The sequence below is a fragment of the Gopherus evgoodei genome, chromosome 12 (genome assembly GCF_007399415.2).
Source record: "Gopherus evgoodei ecotype Sinaloan lineage chromosome 12, rGopEvg1_v1.p, whole genome shotgun sequence".
In the NCBI taxonomy this organism is placed as follows: domain Eukaryota; kingdom Metazoa; phylum Chordata; order Testudines; family Testudinidae; genus Gopherus; species Gopherus evgoodei.
In genome coordinates, this window is record NC_044333.1 from 7,510,552 (window position 1) to 7,520,554 (window position 10,003).

Consider the following 10,003-nt stretch of genomic DNA (forward strand, 5'->3'; position numbering starts at 1 on the left):
TCCCTGATCCTGTGTGGCTGTGTGCTGAGCTGGTTCCCTGAAGTGAGACGTGATCTACCTTACACAAACTGCAAGGGAATGGAGAGGGGATGCATTAGGAGCTATATCAGCTTCATGCTGCCAAAGGGTCCCTCTGTGTTGGGGTAATCCTCCCACAGATGAACTCAACAGAGGGGAGAATCTGACTCTTAGTTTTCAGAAATGGCTGTAGATGGAGGCCATGTCTACATCTAAAATTTTGCAGCGCTGGTAGTTACAGCTGTATTAGTACAGCTGTATAGGGCCAGCGCTGCAGAGTGGCCACACTTACAGCAACCAGCGCTGCAAGTGGTGTTAGATGTGGCCACACTGCAGCGCTGTTGGGCGGCTTCAAGGGGGGGTTCGGGGAACGGGAGAGCAAACCGGGAAAGGAGACCAGCTTCGCCGCGGTTTGCTCTCGCGTTCCCTGAACCCCCCTGCAAACCGCAGGGAAGGAGACCAGCTTGCTCAGGGTTCGGGGAACAAGAGAGCAAACCGGGAAAGGAGACCCGCTTCGCCGCGGTTTGCTCTCGCGTTCCCGGAGCCACCCAGCAAACCGCAGGGAAGGAGACCTGCTTGCTCGGGGTTCCGTGAACGAGAGAGCAAACCGGGAAAGGAGACCAGCTTCGCCGCGGTTTGCTCTCGCGTTCCCGAACCCCCTGCAAACCGCAGGGAAGGAGACCTGCTTGCTCGGGGAACGGGAGAGCAAACCGCGGCGAAGCTGGTCTCCTTTCCCGGTTTGCTCTCGCGTTCCCGGAGCCACCCAGCAAACCGCAGGGAATGAGACCTGCTTGCTCGGGGCTCCGGGAACTAGAGAGCAAACCGGGAAAGGAGACCCGCTTCGCCGCGGTTTGCTCTCGTGTTCCCGAACCCCCTGCAAACCGCAGGGAAGGAGACCTGCTTGCTCGGGGAACGGGAGAGCAAACCGCGGCGAAGCTGATCTCCTTTCCCGGTTTGCTCTCGCGTTCCCGGAACCCCGAGCAAGCAGGTAAGGAGAACCGCTTGCTCGGCGGTTCGGGGAACGAGAGAGCAAACCGGGAAAGGAGACCAGCTTCGCCGCGGTTTGCTCTCTCGTTCCCGGAACCCCGAGCAAGCAGGTCTCCTTCCCTGCGGTTTGCAGGGTGGCTCCGGGAACGCGAGAGCAAACCGCGGCAAAGCTGGTCTCCTTTCCCGGTTTGCTCTCTCGTTCCCCGAACCCCGAGCAAGCGGTTCTCCTTACCTGCTTGCTCGGGGTTCCGGGAACGAGAGAGCAAACCGGGAAAGGAGATCAGCTTGATTACCAGAGGCTTCCTCCTTCCACGGAGGTCAAGAAAAGCGCTGGTAAGTGTTTACATTGGATTACCAGCGCTGGATCACCAGCGCTGGATCCTCTACACCCGAGACAAAACGGGAGTACGGCCAGCGCTGCAAACAGGGAGTTGCAGCGCTGGTGATGCCCTGCAGATGTGTACACCTTCAAAGTTGCAGCGCTGTAACTCCCTCACCAGCGCTGCAACTTTCTGATGTAGACAAGCCCAGAGTTAAAACATCTTAAAACTCCTCCAGTAACTACGTGGAGAATAGCCCACCAGAGCCATTTGAAGAGTCCTCTGTTTAGGTTACCACATAATGCTTCAGTATATCTTACTCTTGCTTCCTTTTCAAATATAGAAGTGGTAGAACTGCTAGTGAGGCTTTAGTGTGAAGTGACTGTGAATTGGTCTGCTGCAGGCAGAGAAATGTCCCGGCAAAGCCAAGAGGTTTATTTTTTGAAGCAGTTTGTAGAGCGAAAGGTTGGTTAGCCTCTATACTGCTCATCTACAAAGTAGTATTTTTTGAAGTGACAGTGTTTCAGGAGGAGCATCTCCTGGGCTTTTCCTCCTAGAATCGTAGGACTGGAAGAGACCTTGAGAGGGTCCAGTCCCCTGCACTCATGGCAGGACTAAGTATTTCCTAGACCATCCCTGACCGGTGTTTGTCTAACCTGCTCTTTAAAATTTCCAGTGATGGTGATTCTACAACCTCCCTAAGAAATTTATTCCAGTGTTTAATTACCCTAACAAAGTTTTTCCTAATGTCCAACCTAAACCACCCTTTCTGTAATTTAAGTTCATTGCTGCTTGTCCTGTCCTCCGTGTTTAATGGAGAACAGAGCTCCTTTTCATGAGGATCCATAACTGGGGCTGTTTCAGATGTTGGTAACTGTTTTTTGTTTGGTTTCTAAAAGTACCTTTGAACACATATAGTGCTTATAAAAATAGTTTGAAACTGGAAAGAAGCTCTTTGAATGGCCTTTTGGATTGCTTCATCTTGCACAGGTGACTGAAAATCACAGGTGCTTTCAGCCTGGGTATAAAGCTGATCAGGATTTGGGACAGGACCAAATATTCTCTATAGAGTAATATTGCATTTCTGAGAGTGTTACGGGAATTTTATGCTTTCTGGAGCTTGAGTTATCTGGTCTCTGAGAGGGACCAGCTATCTGCCTAGATGCTAGATGTTTCCATGTGAAAAGTGCTAGGTGTAAAGATGGTTTCTCAAATGAATCTGGTCTCCATGTGGACATGGCAGCCAGTCAGGATTAAATAAAATATGGGGTTTGGATACTTTAGTTACAAGAGCCCAGTCAATTTAGAATCTAGTCAGTTTTTTAAAAGCTAAATGTAATTTCAGATACTTCAGGGGCCTCTGAGTTCACATAACCATTGTTGATCTTATAACAATCACAATTTCTTCTATAAAACATATTTTCCATTATTGCTGTGTTTGAGGCTCTCAGAAATGGGAGTTTACTGTGCCAGGGAGCATTACTGGAGGGAAGAGGGGTACTCCTACATAGCAGATTTGTTTTCATAGATGGTGGCCCCCTAGTCCTACCCCCAACTGATCAGCATCTGTCCTAGGCCATAGACTGTCCTCAGCCCCTCTGGCCTCACCCCATGACCAGTCAGCACCGGCTATCCCATCCCTTATCTGCTGACCCCTAAATCCAATCTCGTGGTGGGTAGTGCTCCCTGGAGTACACCCACCCTTCCGAGGCATTGACCAAAGGCTAGGACAGAAATGAAAGCAACCTCTGTCAACTGCCCATACTTCCCTCCATCCATCAGTTTTGATCTGGGGCCTTGTAGACCCATCTAGTGGTGCAAGCCAGTTGAGTTATTTATGCCTATGGGGAAAGATTCAGGAGCAGTTCTATGTAATTTACTTATCTGGCCTCCCATTATGATAGTATCTGAGCACTTCAGAGTCTTTACTGTGTTTATCCTCTCAACACCCCAGGGCGAGTAGTTGTTGGGAAACCTCACAGTGAACCAACCACTCAACTACTGGCTGTTCAGTAGAGCCACTCGTGGGATAACTTCCTTTGATAGCCACATTTATGAAAACAAGTAATTGAGAGACACCAGGGATTCAATGACTTGTGAGAAATGTGGAGTTTGCTTCACTTCCATTGATAGTTAGGGCCTTGCAAAGAAAATGCAACATCAGCAACTCTTCAGAGCAGGAGTGAAAGGCCAACCTCTTGTCCCAACTTTGAGGTTCCAGAACCCGATCAGGAGACGTGAGTGAGAATGATGCCTTCTCTCCTAGAGCAGGCCCAGAAACAGAGGAAGGGGAAACCCTTCCGTTGCCTGAACTGTTGGAAAGAGAGACCACCTATGAGCATGTGGAGCTGCTGTTAAACGAATCCAGCATCAGGATGCAGTGTGCTGAGCCACAGGTATTCTGCACATAAAACGTGTTTGGGGTGCCTGTGATTGGAGCCAGCTATCGTAACACTAAACCAGTGTACTTTATGAGAGTCCTCTATTCTAAATCTCTTAGTAGCTGAATCTTCTTTTGTATGGCATTTGAAAAGCAACAGGCTGCAATTATAATTGAGATTTGAAAGCGATTCTAATGCTTCAGGGGTAGCGAGGCGGATCCCCCTTATGCCACCACTGTAAGGGTTAATGGGGCAGTTGTCTGTGATGTGTCACGTAGTTTGTACCTCACCACAGTCACAATTCGGTGATTATTTGATTTTCCATTTGTGGAGGATATCCACACCTTCCATGCATTGTCCGTGCGGAATGATGGCTCTTCAGGGGCCTTGGACCATCGGGACACCAACCGTCTTGCATACACAAATGGACAGCCTGTGCTGCTTTCGCTCAGACCTGACTCCTCAACAGGACACTATGGCCATGTCTTCACTTGTTGGGGAGCGACACTTCTGCCATCGATGCAGTGGGGAGTTGAAATAGTGGTTCTAGTGAAGACCCCTAACTCGACCACAGAGTGCACTCCGGTGCTCCGCCCGAACGAGAGGATAAGGTAATTCGACAGGAGAGCATCTCTCCTTGATGCAATGTGGTGTAGACACCACACTAAGTCGACATAAGAATGACCATGTTGGGTCAGACCAAAGGTCTGTCTAGCCCAATATCCTGTCTTCTGACAGTGGTCAATGCCAGGTGCCCCAGAGGGAATGAACATAACAGGGAATCATCAAGTGATCCATTCTCTGTCGCTCATTCCCAGCTTCTGGCAAACAGAGGCTAGGGAAACCATTCCTGTCCATACTGACTTATAGCCATTAATGGACTTATCTTCCATGAACTTATCTAGTTCTTTTTGAACCCTGTTATAGTCTTGGCCTTCATAACATCCTGTGTGAAACAATTCCACAGGTTGTGTGTTGTGTGAATAAATACTTCCTTTTGTTTGTTTTAAACCTGCTGCCTATTAATTTCATTTGGTTCTTGTGTTATGAGGAGTAAATAGCATTTCCTTATTTACTTTCTCCACATCTCTATCATATCCCCCTTAAGTAATCTTTTTTCCAAGTGAAAAGTCTCAGTCTTAATCTCTCCTGATATGGAAGCCGTTCCATACTCCTAATCATTTTTGTTGCCCTTTATTCACTTAGCTGGAGTAGCGTAACTTAGGTTGACTTTCTCCAGTAGTGTAGACAAGGTCTAAGAGAAGGCAGTGCTAATTCTGCTGAGAAGGCTAAATCTAACTTTAAAGAAGGCACTTGAAGTTGAGCTGAGCCCAGGTGCCAGACTGTAACTAAAATTGTATGAGCTTCCCCATATGGCTGCATAAAACAACGAGTAAAGGGAAAGATGTTTTAGGACTGTGAAAGGTGTGTCATAGATGTCTCAGGCCATGACACTCTCAGCTGGACTTGAGATGATTTGAATCATGATGTCAGGAATATCTGTGCCAAGTTTTTTGCACAGAGAGTGTTTTCAGAGTGTTTATTGCACTGAGGTATAAGTTCTGACTAAGGCAATGGCAACTTGTATTTAACAATTATTTTTATTCAAGTAATTCCGTCATCAGAGTCTGCTGTTGTCTGATCTGCCCCCTAGAGGCTGGAGCTCCACCTTCCAAGATGGGGGACAACCTTTTGTTCACAGTCACATGCTACATTCTGACACAACAGCAGCAGCTCCTTGTAGGACGTGCGTTTCAGAGTTTGTGTTTAACTCTAACGTTTAACTCAAGGGTTGAATCCATGTAAATGCTCAATGCTGCATATTGTCCATCTTCATGTAGTTCGGGATTGGTCCTGCTTTGAGCAGGAGGTTGGACTAGATGACCTCCTGAGGTCTCATCCAACTCTGATATTCTATGATTCATTGCCAGTAAATTACTAAACCTTCTTTCAGAAAAGCACTGTTCATAAGAGAATTGAAATGATTCGGTTAGAGCAATGATTCTTAACCGGCAGCCCAATCAGCACACAGCTACAGCCCATGTGACATCCTCAGGGCCACACAGGTAGTATATATATATTGTGTGGATGTGATCCACATAACACAGAGAGAGCTGCAGATGAGACCCACAATGGTAAATAGGTTGAGAGCCACTGAGTTAGAGGCTGAGAAAGGACCAAGCTGCAGGTGAAAAAGTAAAAGCTGGTTGTATGAAGCATATGGGGGTGAGCATGGTTGGTTTATTTTGTATAGACGCACTGCCAGGACCACGTGTCACGTGAACATCCCAGGGTGGGACATGCCCTGATATATTGATGGTATCCAGCGGTTGTTTAAATGGTGTGCACCCTCCCTACAGCATGAAGTACAAAGTTAGACCCCAGTGCAGCAATTCTGGGCCTGTGTGTGCAAGAACGGAGCCTTACAAAGAAATAAAATGAAGACTGGTTGCGTGTAAAATATTTCCGTGCAAGAATGCTTGATGATCAAAAAACAATACGTGGTTAAAGGCAGCTGGTGTGAATAGTAATGGATCAGCGTGTTTGCATGTTGCAGTGTCTATGCAGTATTTACATAATGCTGTTATGGTGTTTGGTTTTTTTAAGTGGTTCTATAGCAAAAGCTGAAATGCACGTAGACAAAGCTGCTGTAAATAAAACCTTGTGTTTACAAATAAAACTCTATAGGTTTTTTTATGTACTGGTTAATGGCATGCTGGGTGTGTATTCTGGTTTTAAAAAGGTTACATCTGGCTTAAGCCATACACCAAAGAGCTTTATAACAGGCTTGAATTTTCTATTAGGATGAGGATATCTATAGCTGTGTGCAATAATATTTATGTTGATAGTCTGAGAGGTAAAAATAAAGAAATAAATTGTGATGAAGTTGGGGGGTAAATAAACAGAAAGGAACAACAAACTAGATTGTTTGTTGCACTGGTGGCATTTTCTGGTGTGGGGTAAAATTTTGAAAAGCCTCTGTGTTGAAACTTTTGTGTTATTTTCAAAAGTGACTTGAACCAGGTTTACACTGGCAAGGTTTTCCAGTATAGACACAGCTTACTCTGCCAAAAGAGTGCTTTTGTGCTATGGAATAGGTTCTGTCTGTTCCCCCAGTGAAATAAATTATACTGGCAAAAGCACATTTGTGCCTTTGTGACTACAATAATCATAGATATGTAGGGCTGAAAGGGATCTCGAGAGGTGTTAAATGATCTGGAAAAAGAGGTAACTAGTGAAGTGGCAAGGTTTGCAGATGATACAAAATTACTCAAGATAGTTAATGATGTGTTGCTGTAGCTGTGTCCCTCCCAAGCCATTAGAGAGAGAGAGTGGGTGAGGTAATATCTTTTGTTGGACCACCTTCTGTTGGTGAGAGAGAAAAGCTTTCAACCCAGAGAAGAGCTTTGTGTAAGCTCAAAAGCTTGTGTTTCTTGCCGCCAGAAGTTGGTCCAATGAAAGAGAGTCTCCTTTGGACTTAACTATGAAGAGTAATAACAGGAGCTCGCAAAACTGGGTGACTGGGCAACAAAATGGCAGAGGAAATTCAACCTTGATAAATGCAAAGTAACGCACTTCGGAAAACATCATCCCAACTCTACATACAAAATGATGGGATCTAAATTAGCTGCTACGCTCAAGAAAGAGATCTTGGAGTCACTGTGGATAGTTCTCTGTGAACATCCACTCAGTGTGCTGTGGCAGTCAAAGCTAACTATGTTGGGAACCATTAGGAAAGAGAAAGATAAGACAGTAAATATCACAGTGCCACTCTATAAATCCATGGTGTGCCCCCACCTTGCATACTGTGGGCAGGTCTGGTTGCCCCATCTCAAAAAAGAGATATTTGAAGTGGAAAAGCTACAGAGACAGGCAACAAGAATTATTAAGGGTATGTAACAGCATGTGAGGAGAGATAAAAAAGACAGGGACTATTCAGCGTGGAAAAGAGATGACTAAAGGGCTCTGAAGGTAGCCACCATGGAGCTTCCTACAGCCGGAGGAGGTTCCCGGAGGTGAAGATGGGTCTGATCTCTGTGCAGCTGGGAGCACTCCAGCTGGGGGCTCCTAGCTGCCAGTCTCAGCTGAGCTGGGGTGGGACAGGACTTCCTCTTTACCTGCATGGCTGCTCTCAGGGGGAAGATCAGGCCCACCTCCAGGTACCTTTTGGGTTGAGACTCTGACAGTTACAACATCCTGAAATTTCAGATGTAAACATCTGAAAATATAAAATTGACTGATTAAAAAACCTTCTGGCCATTAAATTGATCAAAATGGACTGTGAATTTGGTGGTACCCTCTGATGGGTCACGTGCCCCACGTTGGGCTCAAGGAGTTAATAGAGCCCTAGGGAGCCCGTCCCCGTTTTTCTAACCTTTCCTCATAGGTCACGTTTTCCGAACCTTGTATCAGTGTTGTTGCTGTCCCCCATACTCTTTCCCATTTGTCCATATCTTTCCTAAAGTGTGGTGTCCAGAAGTGGATGCAGGTTTTGCATTTGTTGTTATGGCAGGGTCTGGTGCTGCTTTGAATTGGTGTGTCCTGGTCTGTGGAGAGATTACTTCAGATGATGAGGTTGGGGGCTTGCTTGAAGGTCAGAAGTGGGTTCAGGAAAGATTTTTTTTTTTTCCAGAATGGGGTCCCTGTCGAGTATGGGTGTAGTTTGAAGATATCCTGTATGGGTTGCAGTGTGGGGTGGTAGGTGACAACTAATGGTGAGCTGTCTGAGGGGGAGTTATTTGTGTATTGAAGCATGTTCTCTCTGGATATTTGGGAGTCCCATTCCATGATGTGATCTACGTCTCTGATGGAGTGTCCTTGCTTGTGAAGGAGGTTTTGGGTGTATCAAGGTGTATATTTCGTACTTTCTTCTCAGAGCATATTCTGTGGTATCTGAGTACCTGGCTGTAGATAACAGATTTTTTTTTGGTTGTTTGGGGTGGTTACTGGGTTTATGAAGGTAGGTATGGTGATCTGTAGGTTTCTTGTCTAGGGTTGTCTGTAGGATCCCACTATGAAGCTGATGGTGGTGTCCAGGAAGTTGATGCTAGTGTGGGAGTGTTCCAGAGAGAATTTAGTGAACTGGTGATGGTGGTGATTGAAGCTGTGGTGAAAAATCTGAGGGAGTATGTCCGGAGGATGAAAATATCATCGATGTATCTCAGGTGTATCATTGATTTTGTGGTGCATTTGCCCAGAAATTCTTCTTCAAGGTCTTCCATGAAGAGGCTGGCATATTGGAGGGGGTGAGGTCTCCAGCTGGAGGTGTGCGGGCTCTGGGATGGGGCTATGGATGAGGGGATTGGGGTGTAGGAGGGTGCTCCAGGCTGGGATCGAGGGCTTCGGAGGGTAGGAGGGGGATCAGGGCTGGGGCAGGGGGTTGGGGCATGGGAGGGGTTCAGAGGTGTAGGCTTTGAGCAGCACTTACCTCAAGCAGCTCCCGGAAGCAACAGCATGTCCCCCTTCAGCTCCTACGTGGAGGCGTGGCCAGGCGGCTCTGTGCGCTGCCCTGTCTGCAGGTGCCGCCCCTTCGGCTCTCATTGGCTGCAGTTCCCAGCCAGTGGGAGCTGTGGGGGCAGCGCTTGGGGCAGGGGCAGCGTGTGGAGACCCCTGGCTGGCCCTAAATGTAGGAGCCACAGAGGGGACATACTGATGCTGCTGGGAGCCAGGTGGAGCAGCCCTTGACCCAGCTCCTCAGCTGGAGCACAGTGGTGGTACAAGCCCCAGACCCTGCTCCCCAGTAGGAGTTCGAGGGCCAAATTAAATCAGCTGGTGGGCCAGATGTGGCCCATAGGTCGTAGTTTGCCCACCCCTGGATTAGATTATCCTTTTTTCTTATGATTGCCGGTGGTAATTGAGAGTGGTGTCATCTTTGTTGTGGAATAATTACTTGAGGCAGAGTTGGTGGAAGAATTCTTTTAGTTCTTCATGAGTTAGTATGGTACCTGGCTTTGTGGTGGGCAGAAGTTGAGTCTGTGATACTCTGTACCTCAGGGAGCGCCCCATATTCATTATTTATATATAATTGTGATTATATCATATAAAGCATGCCATGTAAGGTATTATGGGAAAGGTTATGATCTACTGAAAGCCATTGTTCTATCTAAGGGGCTTGTCTACATCACAAGTTGCAGCGCTGGTGAGGGGGTTACAGCGCTGCAACTTAGGAGGTGTACACATCTGCAGGGCATCACCAGCGCTGCAACTCCCTGTTTGCAGCGCTGGCCGTACTCCCGTTTTGTCTTGGGTGTAGAGGATCCAGCGCTGGTGATCCAGCGCTGGTAATCAAGTGTAGAC